Below are 14,680 nucleotides of genomic sequence, written 5' to 3' on the forward strand. Positions count from 1 at the left end.
CAAATTCAATGTAATTCACATCAAAATACCACCACCATTCTTCACAGAATTAGAAAAAACAATTCTAAAATTCACATGGAACCAAAAAAGAGCCCACATAGCCAAAGCAAGACTAAGCAAAAAGAACAAATCTGGAGGCATCACACTACCTGATTTCAAACTATACTATAAGGCCACAGTCACCAAAACAGCACGGTACTGGTATAAATAGGCACATAGACCAATGGAACAGAATAGGGAACCCAGAAATAAAGCCAAATACTTACAGCCAGCGGATCTTTGACAAAGCAAACAAAAACATGAAGTGGGAAAAGGACACCCTATTCAACAAATAATTGGCAAGCCACATATAGAAGAATGAAACTGGATCCTCATCTCTCACCTTATACAAAAATCAACCCAAGATGGATCAAATACTTAAATCTAAGACTGGAAACCATAAAAATTCTAGAAGGTAACACTGGAAAAACCCTTTTAGACATTGGCTTAGGAAAAGACTTCATGACCAAGAACCCAAAAGCAAATGCAACAAAAACAAAGATGAGACTTAATTAAACTAAAAAGCTTCTGCACAACAAGAGAAATAATCAGCAGAGTTAACAGACAACCCACAGAGGGGGAGAAAATCTTCACAATCTGTACATCTGACAAAGGACTAATATCCAGAATCTACAAAAAACTCAAATCAGCAAGAAAAGAAAACAAACAATCCCATCAGAAAATGGGCTAAGGACATGAATAGAAAATTCTCAAAAGATACACAACTTGCCAACAAGCATATGAAAAAAATGCTCAACATCACTAATTATTAGGGAAATGCAAATCAAAACCACAATGCAATACCACCTCACTCCTGCAAGAATGGCCATAAACAAAAAAATCAAAAAATAATGGATGTTGGTGTGGATGTGGTGAAGAGGAAATATTTTTTCACTGTTGGTGGGAATGGAAACTAGTACAACCACTATGAAAAACAGTGTGGAGATTCCTTAAAGAACTAAAAGTAGATCTACTGTTTGACCCAGCAATCCCACTACTAGCTATCTATGCAGAGGAAAAGAAGTTATTATACAAAAAGATAAAGTGGATAAAGAAACTATAGTATATATATGCCATGGAATACTACTCAGCCATGAAAAAGAATGAATTAACAGCATTTACAGCAACCTGGATGGAATTGGAGACTACTATTCTAATTGAAGGAACTCAGGAATGGATAACCAAACATCGTATGCTCTCCCTTGTATGTGGGAGCTAAGCTATGAGGACACAAAGGCATAAGAATGATAAATTGGACTTTGGGGACTCGGGAAAGGATGGGCAGTGGTGAGGGATAAAAGACTACACATTGGGTACAGTGTACACTGTTCTCAGGTGATGGGTGCACCAAAATCTCAGAAATCACTAAAGAACTTATTCATGTAACCAAACACCTCCTGTTCCCCAAAAACCTATTAATGTAAAAAATTAAGAAATAATAAACAGCAGATAACTCAACGTTGTATTTATTCTAATCTGAGAATCTTTGTTTTTAATGTATGAGTTTCATCCATTCACATTTACTGTGATCAATGATATATTGGAATTTGTTTTATTGTAATGTTTCATGTTTGTTAATTTACCATGTTTTTCTTTGTACTTTTTTCTGTTTTCCTGGCTTCTACAGATAGGAATTATACTTTCTACTTTTTCAGTGCCCATACGTTGTACTTCTCCCTTTAAAGTTTTAGCTTAGGCAATTATATATGCACATTTTCCTAATAAAGCCACTAATTAGTCAGTATTTCTAGCAGCCTCTTCAACAAAAGAACTTCAGCACACGTCCCTTCCCTCCAGGCTCACATCTCCCTCACCCTCACCCTGCTCTGATATTGTTACATATATCATCAGGGACAGTTTCTTATGAAACAAAGAGAGAGCATATTACCAACTGTAAAATTAATATCTACGTATTAATTAATACCTGAATTACTTATGTTTCTTTGATCTCTTTTCTAACATCCTTCTAGGTTCGTTTTCCTCATGCTCCAAAGTATTTTTCTTTTGCATCTTCTTGTCTTCCTTTCAGTATGGCCTCTGTGAACTTGCCAAGTCTGAAAATGTCTTTCTTTGCCCTCAGTATCAAATGATAGGTATATTAGGGATAGAATTCAAGACATTCAATAAATATCTTCTGCTAGTATTATTGTTAAGGTATTATTGACCAATCTATAACCAATTTATATTTTCTTTACCAAGTTGCTTAGGATTTTGTTGTCATCCACGACACAGTGAAATTTTACAGTGATATATCAGGGCATAGAATTTATCTTTATTTCTGCTTAGCAGGTGATACAATGTATCCATCTGAAAGGATTTTCTCTCAATTTGGGGAAATTATCTGCCATTTTAATCTCAAATACTGATTGACCACTGTGATGGTCTAAAAATGTCTCCAAAATTCACATACTAAAACTTAAGTCACAAGGGCAAAGCCCCCATGGATGGGTTATGGCCCTCATAAAAAGGCTTGAGGGAACAGGGTGTTCTGCCCCTCTGCCAAGTCTGGACACAGTGCTCCTCCCTTCAGAGGACACAGACACAGAGCACCACCCTACAAGCAGACAGCAGCCCTCACCAGACCCCAAGTCTGCTGTACCTTGACTTTGGACTCCCGGCCTCCAGAACTCTGAGAAATAAACTCCTGTTGTTTATCAAGAAACCAGTCTCAAGTATTTGATTGCAGCAACACACATGGACTATGACACCCACCTATTACCTCCTTCTTTAGCTTCTAATGGATCTATTTTTTTGCTTTTCAGATATATCCACTCCATTAACATGCTTTCTCATGGTCTATCTTTTTATGCTTAACACTAGGAAATTTCTTTAGCTAAATCTAGTCCATTAATTTTTTCTTCAGCTATATCTGATCTAGAAATATCTACCGAGTTTTCACTTCAAGAGCTATAATGTTCATAATTTTTTTTTTTTTTTTGAGATGGAGTCTTGCTCTGTTGCCCAGGCTGGAGTGCAGTAACGTGATCGCGGTTCACTGCAAGCTCCACCTCCTGAGTTCACACCATTCTCCTGCCTCAGCCTCCCGAGTAGCTGGGACTACAGGCGCCTGCCACCACGCCCAGCTAATTTTTGTATTTTTAGTAGAGACAGGGTTTCACTGTGTTAGCCAGGATGGTCTTGATCTCCTGACCTCGTAATCCATCTGCCTCGGTCTCCCAATGTTCACAGTATTTCTGATTGGTCATTTTACAAAACTACCTATTCCTGTTTTACAGGTGTTCCGCATAGCACATTGGTTTATGGGATGTGAATCAGGGTCTGAATCCAGGATCCAGCCCTTACTAGTAAAACATCCTCGGGACATAGGTACATAAACTCTCCATACCTGTTTCCTAGTGTGCACATGAAAATAATAACACTTACCTCGTACGCTATGTGTAAGGATTCAATGAATTATTCAGGTAAAGTCCTCAGAACATGAATAGAAATGTTCTAAGAGCTCAACTAGGGTTGCAAACACAGCATCCGGAGCCAAGTGTGTCTGTTCATTCTTATGCACTACACAACCTGGGGCCAGTCACTTAACTCAGTTATCAAAACTGAGGTGTTATAATATCTATTCTACTTTTCACTGCCTCTACTGATTTTGAGGGGAAAAGAAACTAAATTGTGATGCTAAAATTCTTCCTTTGTTAGGGCATCCTGCTCTTATTTTACAGAAGAAATCTGAAACCTTCCCTCAAAGACACTTTAGATCTTTTTCTGAGTTCCCAAGGGAATGATTCCCTTTAGATGTCCTATACTTTTTATCATCTATTCATCCTCATCACTACACACTGAGTGCAGACAGGAGTCCTGCTTCTGGGGTCCCAGAACATTTGACAGGAGAACATTGAGAGGCAGGTAGTTGTTGCATAGAATAACAGGCATCTCACTGTTTATCTGCTGGGGAAATGTGGAGCCTCAACCAGTGGAGGGAGAAGGAACCCCAGATTCTTCAGCTCTCCTGGGAATGCGGAGCTGGCGAAAGAGGGAACTGCCCCTACTTTTGTGCTAGAGACAAAAAGTTCAGCAGAGCAGGCCCTGGAGGAGGGTTCAGCCAGCAGCATCAGCGAGTGGCTAGGCCCTCACCTCCTTTAAAACACGCTGTATAATTTCTGTATCAGTTTACCTTCCTACTTATTCCTCAGTTTTGAAAATAAAAGAATAGGTTTGAAGAAATCTAAGACACACACACCTCAAGGGTACCAGGAAGAGCAGAGTTCAAGTTTCTATTTCACATGGGGCATCTTTTTCTAATAAAAAGAAACAAGATGATATTATAGAATCTACCTTCCAAATCACAACATAATATTTTCTGTAATACAAGTGTTTATATGAATATAGATACTTTATCAAATATCCCCCACCTAATTTATATCCATAAATACTGTAACTAACAATCCCAAACTGTCTCATTTTGGGTTTTTTATCTTTTCCTTTAACAAGGAAATATAAACCACTAGGATATCTATGAGATAACAGAAACTATAGATCACAATGTTTTTTGTCTTGACCACATAATAAGGTGAGAAAATATAGCAATTTTATGTTCCATTTTGTTGGTTGAAAGGTATTACAGATTGAAAATAATATAAAATTTAGAAAGTCTTCCATTATAGCTAAGAAGCAGCTATGGCAAAGCATACCGGGGTATTATGAAAAATTACACGTGTTCTCTTATCACGTTTTGTCACTTACATGACACACAGCCATCGGCCATTCCTCATTTGAGAATCAGAGATTCTCTACCAAAGGTTTTAAACTCATAAATGTATTCAAAAGCACTATTAATCTAATCAATACCTAAATACTTAAATAGGCATTTTACTACGGGTGCATTAGCATAACCACTATTGTGCCTGGAATTCAGCTGCTCCCATGCTCCAAAGCTGAATGTTGTAATTTTGATCTGATTTCTCAGTCCCATTTAAACACTTAGCTCCCGTATGCCGTCTGATTGCTAATCTGTTATCCCCATCCTTATCAAAGCTTTGATTAAATCTCAGCACACCAAGTGCAAGGATCTGTAGCTGATAATTTCATCTATCTGATTAGTTTATAATATATTACTCTATAATTATAGATTTAATTGAAATGTCATAGGCATCTCATCAGCAAAAAAAAAAAAAATCATTCTCAAAACTACCTTCTCTAATGATACTGTCTTTGCCACAAAATGCCACACCTGATTCCTCCCATGCTCAACGCAGCCACCCTTTCTTCAAGTCCCCATTCCTCTTGGGAAGAACTCCTGAGTCGATGCTGAGAGTCTGGCGGGGCTGGCGGAGGGCAAGGCAGGACGGAGAAGCCACGCACAAGAGGCTGGGAGGCAGGGACTTCCCATGGACACCATCGCTAACTCGTTCCCTCACCACCCTCTGTGGGCAGTCAGGACACACCACGGGACAAGCGTTCCCACTGCCATAGGGACAAGGTCACCCAGAAGGTCATGGGGGCTTCACCTCCAGATGGCCTTCGAACCCCAGCTGCAGCACCAACCCTCCCTGGGTCTCCTGCCCGCTGGCCCACCCCGCAGATTTCAGACTCACCAGTCCCTACAATTGTGCAAGCCAGTTCCTGGCGTTAAATCCCTCTCTCCTTCCCTCCCTCTTGCAGAGATGGAGGAGCATAGACACATCCTACTGATCCCGTTTCTCTGGAGAACCTCGACCAGTACAGGCTTTGGCAGAAGTCCGGAGGCCTCACCACCCCATGTCCTTCCAGAACTCCGGCCGGTGCCAATCACGTCGTGTTTGATGAAGAGTTAAGGAAAAACCAATTCACGCTTGCCTAATGGTAAAGGCAACTTACTGGCTCACAGGAAGGCAAAGTGCAGAGCCTCAGAGTCAGTTTGGTCCCACGGCTCAGTGAAGCTGTGGTTTATTTTCTTCCCCTTATATCCTTTGATGGGAGCTTCATCTGAAAGCTGGTGGCCTCTCACCACGCAGGAACCCTGGCAGGGCCCCCAGATAGTTCCTGCTCATTCCAAGGATGATGGGAGTTTCGTCCGAAAGCTGGTGGCCTCTCACCACGCAGGAACCCTGGCAGGGCCCCCAGATAGTTCCTGCTCATTCCCAGGAAGGGGAGCGATCCGCACTCCTAGAAGCTGTCTCCGAGAAGGGAGGAAACCTCTTTCCCAGAAGCCCCTTCTCCAGTTTCACAGACTTGAATCAGGTTACTTGCTCGTGCCCACAGGCGGGATAATGGAGTGAGCTTCACCAGCACACCCAGGCTGCACGGGGACAGGCCAGGGAGGCGCCGCGGACAAACAAACAGAAATCAGGGTCACGACCAAGAAAGTGAAGAGCAAAGTCCAGGAGATGACAGCGATGCCTTCTACACAGCGGCCATCCAAGCTCACAGCCTCAAGTTCACCCTCCCCGTACATTCTTCCTTTTCCAACAGGCATTATACCCGAACACCCAACAACAGCCACCTCTAGATGTCAACACTGACAAAGGATCGCCTAATCAAGTTTGCAATTCCGCGTAAACACGTGTCCCTAAGGAACATAACTGCATTACTGAACTAGAAGTGTGTCAGACAGAAATTGAGCTCTGGCATGTGTTGGCATATGGGAAAACAGTCACAGGATAAGATGAAGGAATTGATTCATAAATCACTGCCAGCTATTTTTCTTCCTCCTCTGTTCTCAGTTTAAAAACCCACTGATAAACAAATTGGACAAGAAAACTCAATTATACCTTTTTATAGTTGATTATCTTGTTAAAAATGGCAACAGAATTTAGTAAACAATGGTTAGAAAAAATTGCAACACAGCATGTCTCATAAATAAGGATTACAGAAAAATAATTTACTGTGTAATGAAGTTTCATTTATAGAATGTACTTCAAAAACAATAGGTGGCAAAGAGCTTTGTGTGAAATCCAATTATCAGAGTATTAGGTACTTACAACTTCATATCTGCAATTGTTTTAAAATCACTGTATTGCCACGAGCATAAAATGTGTAATGGTGTGTACCAGATAAACTACCCTCTATTTTCCTTAATATTTTAATTAATGACTAAAATGATATGAAACAGCATTTCAGTACAAAATGCATTTTGAGCAATATTAAATTGTCAAGTATTGCAAGAATCAGTAAAATTGGAGGAATTAAAAGACAGAGGAAAGCTGCAAAGATCAGAAGTGGGGACAGTAAACAGCATGAGATTCACAGAGGAAAGTCTACACGTTCCAGAGAGAGGAGGGTGAGGAGGAGCTGATGCTTGAAGGCCTGCAGGTCATGAACGGTAGTTAGAAAGGGACGGAGCGAGCTCACACCCCCAGTCGTGCTGATGGGCTGAGCCCCGCTGAGAGGAGGAGTTAGAGCAGACTGTCAGGTGCAGAGTTAGTCTCAGAGCTGAGGGCCTCGACCGCAGTCCAGGCCTTCTCCAAGACATCGCCAACCAAAGAGAAATCAGCACCAGAGCACACCATGCTTCTGGGCGAGTCAGAGCCAGATGGAGGACAGAGTGGTACCTCCCGTGACAAACCCTAGAGAACGAACAGTGAGGGACAAAGAAACAGAGATAACTCATCACCCTAGGAAACCAGGAGAATGGCAGCACTTCCCTTTCCTCTGGTCACCCTCTCTCTCCAAGGCCAGGGGAGGGTGAAATCTTCAGCCAAACACTCATCTCAAAGGAGGTAAGTTCACATGAAAACAGCACTTCCATTATTTACCAATTTCAGTCAGGTTGACTTGTATTGGTAGATTCTAACTTGTGCAAAAAGAAGCCATTTCATCTGTAATTTTATGGTTTTTCCCAATGCCATACCATCAAGTAACCATGTCAAACTAGACAGACTCATGCTGTGTAAATGGGAAGCTGAAAGTGCCTAAGATATCGGCTGCATGAAATTAGCCACAAAAAAACCTGCCAGAGAGAGAGTACTTACCCTAAGCACGTTACTGATGACGTATTTCCTTAGCAGTAAAAACGTAGACAAAATAAATGGTGTAGGTAAAAGTCAAAAGGTTACAGGCCAAGTGCAAATAGTGAGAAAGAACCCTAAATGAAAATAATTGTCTATGAACCAATTTGGACATTAAAGGTGTTTCAATAGTAAATCATTGAAGTGTGCCCACGTGCTAATATAGAGTGTAAATAACATATGAAGAAGTAATCACTGGCCTGGTGTGGTGGCTCACACCTATAATTCCAGCACTTTGGGAGGCCAAGGTGGGCAGATCACTTGAGGCCAGTTCGGGACCAGCCTGGCCAACATGGTGAAACTCTGTCTCTACTAAAAATAAAAAAATTAGCCAGGCGTGGTGCTGCACACCTGTAATCTCAGCTATTTGGGAGGCTGAGGCAAGAGAATGTCTTGAACTCAGTAGGTGGAGGTTGCAGTGAGCTGAGAGTATACTACTGCACTCCAGCCTGGGCGACAGAGCAAGAAAAAAAAAAAAAAGTAGCAACAGCAATTATCATCCAATGTGAAAGGTACTAAGCACCTAAAGGTTACATATAAGGGTTATTACTGGGTAAACAAGTATTTCACAAGTATTTCTCTCAAAGAGAAAGTGTTAGCACACTGCTTAAAAACGTAGGGTGGGTGCCTCCTGCAAGCATGAGGTGGGTTGGCTGGCAGGCTGCCCCGAGATGGCCCACACACCTGTGCCATAAAGCGGCACTGCCCCTCAGCACTACCGTCCACCCTTGGTCAGCAGCAGCTCGGGCAGCGGCCACTGTCCTCACACAGGCTCCATCTCGCATGCCACTCACACATCCCCTCGTCCCAGCCTCACTGGAGGCACCAACCCCACCCTTCAGTCTCTGTGGTTCCATTTGGATGAGGAAGGAATCCCACTGCTGGTCCTCCCTGTTCCCAGAGCACCCTTTTGGGGTGGAATGTCCTTCCGGGGACTACTCCCTCTCCGAGGGCTGAATGCCACCTTCCTGGATCTCAGCAGACGCAGGAACAGACTCCAAACATCAGAGGGAATAAGGGCCCCACACCAAGAACTTTAGGCATCTTTCCCAGTGAAATGCACCATCACACTCCTGGCGTGGTGCACAGGCCCCCTGGAGATGGAGCTGCACCAAACACCGCTGCATGCACACGTAAGTGCATCGTCAACACGTATCACTGAGGCAGAGGTCAAATGTGCCAAACCTGCATGATGCTGAAATCAGAGGCCTCCTGTCACCCCATGACACAGAAAGCAGAGGATCCACATGCTGATGACCCTGTGAGGCAGGTGTCACATCCGCCACAGGACAGGTAAGGCTGACACAGATGAGCATAAAATAATCCAAATAAACCAGAAGCAAAGCCCAGACTCCACCATAGACCTTCTGCCTTGGAACTGCACGTAGCAATTGCTTAGTAGCATGAATTGCTTAGAAAGTGGCCTCACTGCTACCACATTTTATCCCAAGACCCGGTTCTTAGCTCCCCGCCAACCTTCTCCCCTTTATCTTCCCCCGGCTGCTGTGATTTACTCCCCCCACATCCTCCCTTCCTCATTCCCATGCGCCAGCACCCCCGTCATTTTGAAAGTAGCTTTAAGTTCAAAGGGAAAATGGGTAGCAGTAAAAAGAGACAGCTAAGTAGCTACGAAATTGCCTTTTAGCTATGGGAAAACACACAGGGACACACACACATTGCATCTACAACCTCATTCCTTGGGTTTCTATCAAGAATAAAATGAAGAAAAAGAGGAGAGAGAACATATGAATGAGAACGAGTATCTTTCTTTGCATCAGACCAAAGAAGAGCTTGGAGTTTAGGAAGAGAAGATGAATATTTCATGCCACCAGCCCACTGGGAAAAATCCACACAGAACAAGTTAAAACCCTAAATACAGAAGTGCGTGGGAGAATCTGACCTCTGCTGCAGTGGCTGAAAGTCTTTCAGTCAAGAATTACTTGAGGTTTTCTGTCCCAGGAAGGAGACTCAGGGTGAAAGCACGTGCTTGTGTTATTAGACGCCCGGTTCCAGGGGAAAACTGCAGTGTCCACCACCCCAATCATACAGTGCGGTTACCAAGGATCTCGCCTTTCCTTCGACGGTCTCGCCTTTCCTTCGAGGGTCTTGTCTTTCCTTCAAGGATCTCGTCTTTCCTTCAAGGGTCTCACCTTTCCTTCCAGCCTTGCTCTTAGGGGTCCGTCATTTCTATCAGTGATAATTTAATGCTGCTTCTTTCATACGCTATTCTCTAACTTACATAACCTCTTTAATAAGAAGAGTGACATCATATTTCAAAATGTAATTGAGTAGGAGAGTCTGCTGTGTCACTCAACAATGATTATGGGAAGCAAATGCTGTTTAATCAATCATAACTTCTCTGAAATGCATTGAAAAGTTCCAACGAGAAAGGAAATGGAGTGCTGGCCCCAAGGCGTCAAAATGGACCACAGGAGCAGCTGAGCAGGGAAGCCCCTTCCGGGGACACCTGTTCCGGGGGCACCTATTTCCAGGGCACCTGTCAGCTCTCTGCAGAGCACCTGTCCCTCTTGTGCTGTCTTGCCTCAGTCTCCCTTTGGGGAGCCCTCCCTCTCCATACTTCCCAGGCTTTGCCAATTCTCCAGGTGCACACTGGATCCCCTGGCCGCAGTGACCAGTCTAGAGATGCGAACACCACTCACAGATCCAGAAACGGTTGGCGGCATGGCTGCTGCAGAGCGATGGGCACCGAATGCTGGCTGCCTGGGCCGCCCTCCGGAGAGAAGAGCTGCAACCCCTTGAGACCCAGCCCCATGACACCTGTGAGGCCTCAGATCTGCTTCCAATCACGTGATCCTGTAGAGTCTCTACTTCTGTAAACCAGAATGAGCTGAGTATCTGTCAGTCGCAACCAAGTCAATCCGACTAATCAAGTCAGCTGCAATTCTATGCAGGTAAATTGCTGCCTGGCATCTTCTTCGAGTCTTAAGCTGATAACGGACACCCAATTTTCCATGTGGTTTCCAAACAGTCTTGGCAAAAAACCTATGTAAAAGGAATTGGCAAAAGGCATCATTCTATCTTTTTCTCCTGAAAATGGAAGGGCTAGATGGGAAACCCAGCAGGAACTCACAGACCAAGTTGAAATTCAGAATGTGGTTTCCCCTAGAAACATGCTTGTAGGTGCTGGCTATGTTCCCAGCCTGGACCACATCCAAACAAGATCAGCCCACAGCAGTGTACGGGACACTAGAAACTAGTTTAAAAATCATAGTGCAGGCCTTGTGTGGTGGCTCACGCCTGTAATCCCAGCTCTTTGGGAGGCCGAGGCCAAGGCCGGAGGACTGCTTGGACTCCCAGCTACTCAGGAGGCTGAGAAGGGAGGATCGCTTCAGCCTGGGAGGCGGAGTGAGCCCAGATTGTGCCACTGCCCTCCAGCCTGGGTGGCAGAAAGAGAGCCTGTCCCAGAAAAGAAAAAAAAATCATAGTACAGATACTTTTAGAACCTTAGAAACTACAGGTGGTCTGGGAGTTCAAAACAACGACACAAGGGCATTCTGAAATGCAACCCGACTGTAAGCTGGGAGCCATCTGAATGTGGGTGTGGGCCTGATTGTCAGGGAAGAGCTTTACATAAGTGAAGAGTCTAGTGGGACATAAAAACGTAGTGGCAGCGGGTGAGGAAGACCTACAGGAAGAAAGCCCCAGCCCCACAGACACTCCCTCAGCAGACTGGGAAGCTGTGCTGGCGACCAGAAGGGCTTCCCTAGATGAAGAACCCGCCCAGAAGAAGTGAAATAATTTGGGAAGCTTTGTTGGTAACCAGAAGGGCTTCCCTAGATGAAGAACCCGCCCAGAAGAAGTGAAATAATTTAGGAAGGATTGTTGGTAATCAGAAGGGCTTCCCTGGACTAAGAAACCACCCAGAAGAAATGAAATAATTTAGGAAGGATATATGGTCATGGGGTTGGGGACAGGAAGAAGTAGTTCTTATCCTAATCACCACGGATAGAGCTTCATGAAAACCCTTCATTATTCTGGGCATTATACATGAGAAAAGAAAAACTCTACCTTTATACAATAATAGTTTGCTTAGGGGCTAAATCACCCCCATTACTCATCACTCAGGTAAGTACCTGGAGCTTTTAGAAAAAGGAAGAGGCCGGGAGCAGTAGCTCATGCCTGTAATCCCAACAGTTTGGGAGGGCAAGGCAGGCAGATCCCTTGAGCCTGGAAATCCAAGACCAGCCTTGACAACATAGGGAGACCTCGTCTCTACAAAAAAACAAACAAACAAAAATTAGCCAGGTGTGGTGGCGCACACCTGGAGTCCCAGCTACTCAGTGATTGAGGTGGGAGGATCACTTACGCCTAGGAGGCCGAGGCTGCAGTCAGCCATGATTGCACCACTGCACTCCAGCCTGGGTGACAGTGAGATCCTATCTCCAAAAAAAAAAAGAAAGAAAGAAAAGAAAATGAAAATGAAGTGATATTAATTTGTACAGGACAATGAGTGCCCTTTCTGGATGAAATCAGAAAGCTTAAGCTGAATCAAAGTGAAAAGATTATTTAAAAGTTTCAAATATTATTTAAAAGTTTCAAAGAGAACATAATGAGCTTTTTTCTTACGTTAGAATTTTCCTGGTAAAGAACAGGCAGCTTAGCCAGCGTTCATTTCTTCAAATAAGCACAAATTGTGAACTAGAGAACACAGAGCAAACCATAGCAGGTCAGCCCTGCGTGCTCGTCACCTGATAACACATGGAAACAGCAACAAGGCCGGAGGATGGGTCACCCCGGATCTCCTCGAAACAGAAAGCCGTATCTGGTGCAGCAGCGGCTTGTACCACTGCCACAGAGGCAGGAGGGCTGGGACGTGTGCAGACTCCAAACAGAGACCATCGCTGCCTGCCTCTCTTTGAACTTACATAAGGTCTAAGCATTGGATCCATAACATCTAAGAAGATACAGAGGAAAACAGTCTCCTTAAAAATCCCAGAATCATTGGACTAAAATAGACTTCAAGGAAAAATCTAGAATAGCTCTGACTCCAGGGAACATAATAATCTATTATTAAACAAATATATGATTCTCCCTCCAGTTTTTAAAGATCTCTACAATAAGAATCCTATAAAGCTGTGCATAGGATATCCTAGTGCTTCATCACCTACAACAGAGAGGCCTTTTCCTATTCTGAACCAACGTCACTCTTGCCACCGTTTAAACCAAAATCCACACTCCCCACCAACCCGGCAAGAAGACAGTAGCTTAAAATTCACATTGGAGCTATAGTTAAATGCATCTCACGGATACATCTTTCTATCCATAATCTGACTCCAAATTTCTTTTGAAAGCCCTGAGTGCATGAATTATATTTCCTTCCTGGTGTTAGCAAAATGTTAATGTCTAATCAATAGTGCAGTGCAAACATAATGTGCTCATTCATTATGCCCATGATTTTAGCATAAGTATCACAAAATGGGAATATAAAATCCAAAGTACAGCATGTTTCTCTGGCTAAAACAGAAAAACAGTCCTTTGACCCAACCACTCCTACTAACCATGGAAGGCCAGTGGATTGAGGCAGCCCTGCTTCTAACTGTATCTTGTGATTCAAGTTTTATAAAAGAATGAACCCACAAGTAACTTAAAAGCGGAATTCCGGTGGCTCAAGCCTGTAATCCCAGCACTTTGGGAGGCCGAGGCGGGTGGATCACGAGGTCAGGAGATCGAGACCATCCTGGCTGACACAGTGAAACCCCGTCTCTACTAAAAAATACAAAAAACTAGCCGGGCGCGGTGGCGGGCGCCTGTAGTCCCAGCTACTCGGGAGGCTGAGGCAGGAGAATGGCGTGAACCCAGGAGGCAGAGCTTGCAGTGAGCTGAGATCCGGCCACTGCGCTCCAGCCTGGGAGACAGAGTGAGACTCCGCCTCAAAAAAAAAAAAAAAAAAAAAGCGGAATTCTGGGCATGTAGATGTGTGATCCTTCTCTGGTGGGCATCTCACTGGTAACGTCAGAGGCAGCTCCTACTGGGAGCCATCTCCAAGCTTTCCTGGGCTCCCATTTTCCCATGGACAGAAGTAGCTGGAGTAAAGGTAGCCTCGAGGATCCCGTTCCCTTTCAATCAATAAACACTGGAAAAAAGACGATACATGCAGATGTAGATGTTATTTGTATAGGGTTTACAGCCTATATAGCAAGGAATAAACCACAAGTAAAAGTAACTATAATATAAGGAATATACTGTAATTCTAGGAAGAGAGGCAGAGATAAAACGGGGCTTGAGCTCCAGACTGGGAGAAGCAATTCCACGCTGAAGAAACACGGAGAAGTTTGTGGGGAGGAAGCGGCACCCATGCTGACCCTGACGGGACCTGGGGGTGAACCCAGGCCCAAAGTCTAAACGCATGAATGCACCCCAGCCACAAAGCCAGGAGCCGTGGGAGCCATGGAGCCCAGAAGCCGCCACCAGCGTCCAAGTCCGTCATGGGGGCTGTTTCCTGGGTCTCCTCGTGGCCTCTTCTCACCCTACTCAAACTCTAGAGAGGATTTAAGGTCCCAACAAATGCCTACCTTTTCCGTAATCATTCTCAACCTCTTTTGACCCCACCCACCTTTCCTTTATTTGGAGTATGTGTAAAATCACACCCCCTCCTAGACACAGCACTGTCCACTCTGCCCGGAGCCTGCTCACTGCTGCAAATGAGTTCATTCCCATTCACTTTCTCAGAGAGGCCC

The sequence above is a fragment of the Mandrillus leucophaeus genome, unplaced genomic scaffold, assembly GCF_000951045.1.
Source record: "Mandrillus leucophaeus isolate KB7577 unplaced genomic scaffold, Mleu.le_1.0 Scaffold85, whole genome shotgun sequence".
Taxonomy (NCBI): Eukaryota; Metazoa; Chordata; class Mammalia; order Primates; family Cercopithecidae; genus Mandrillus; species Mandrillus leucophaeus.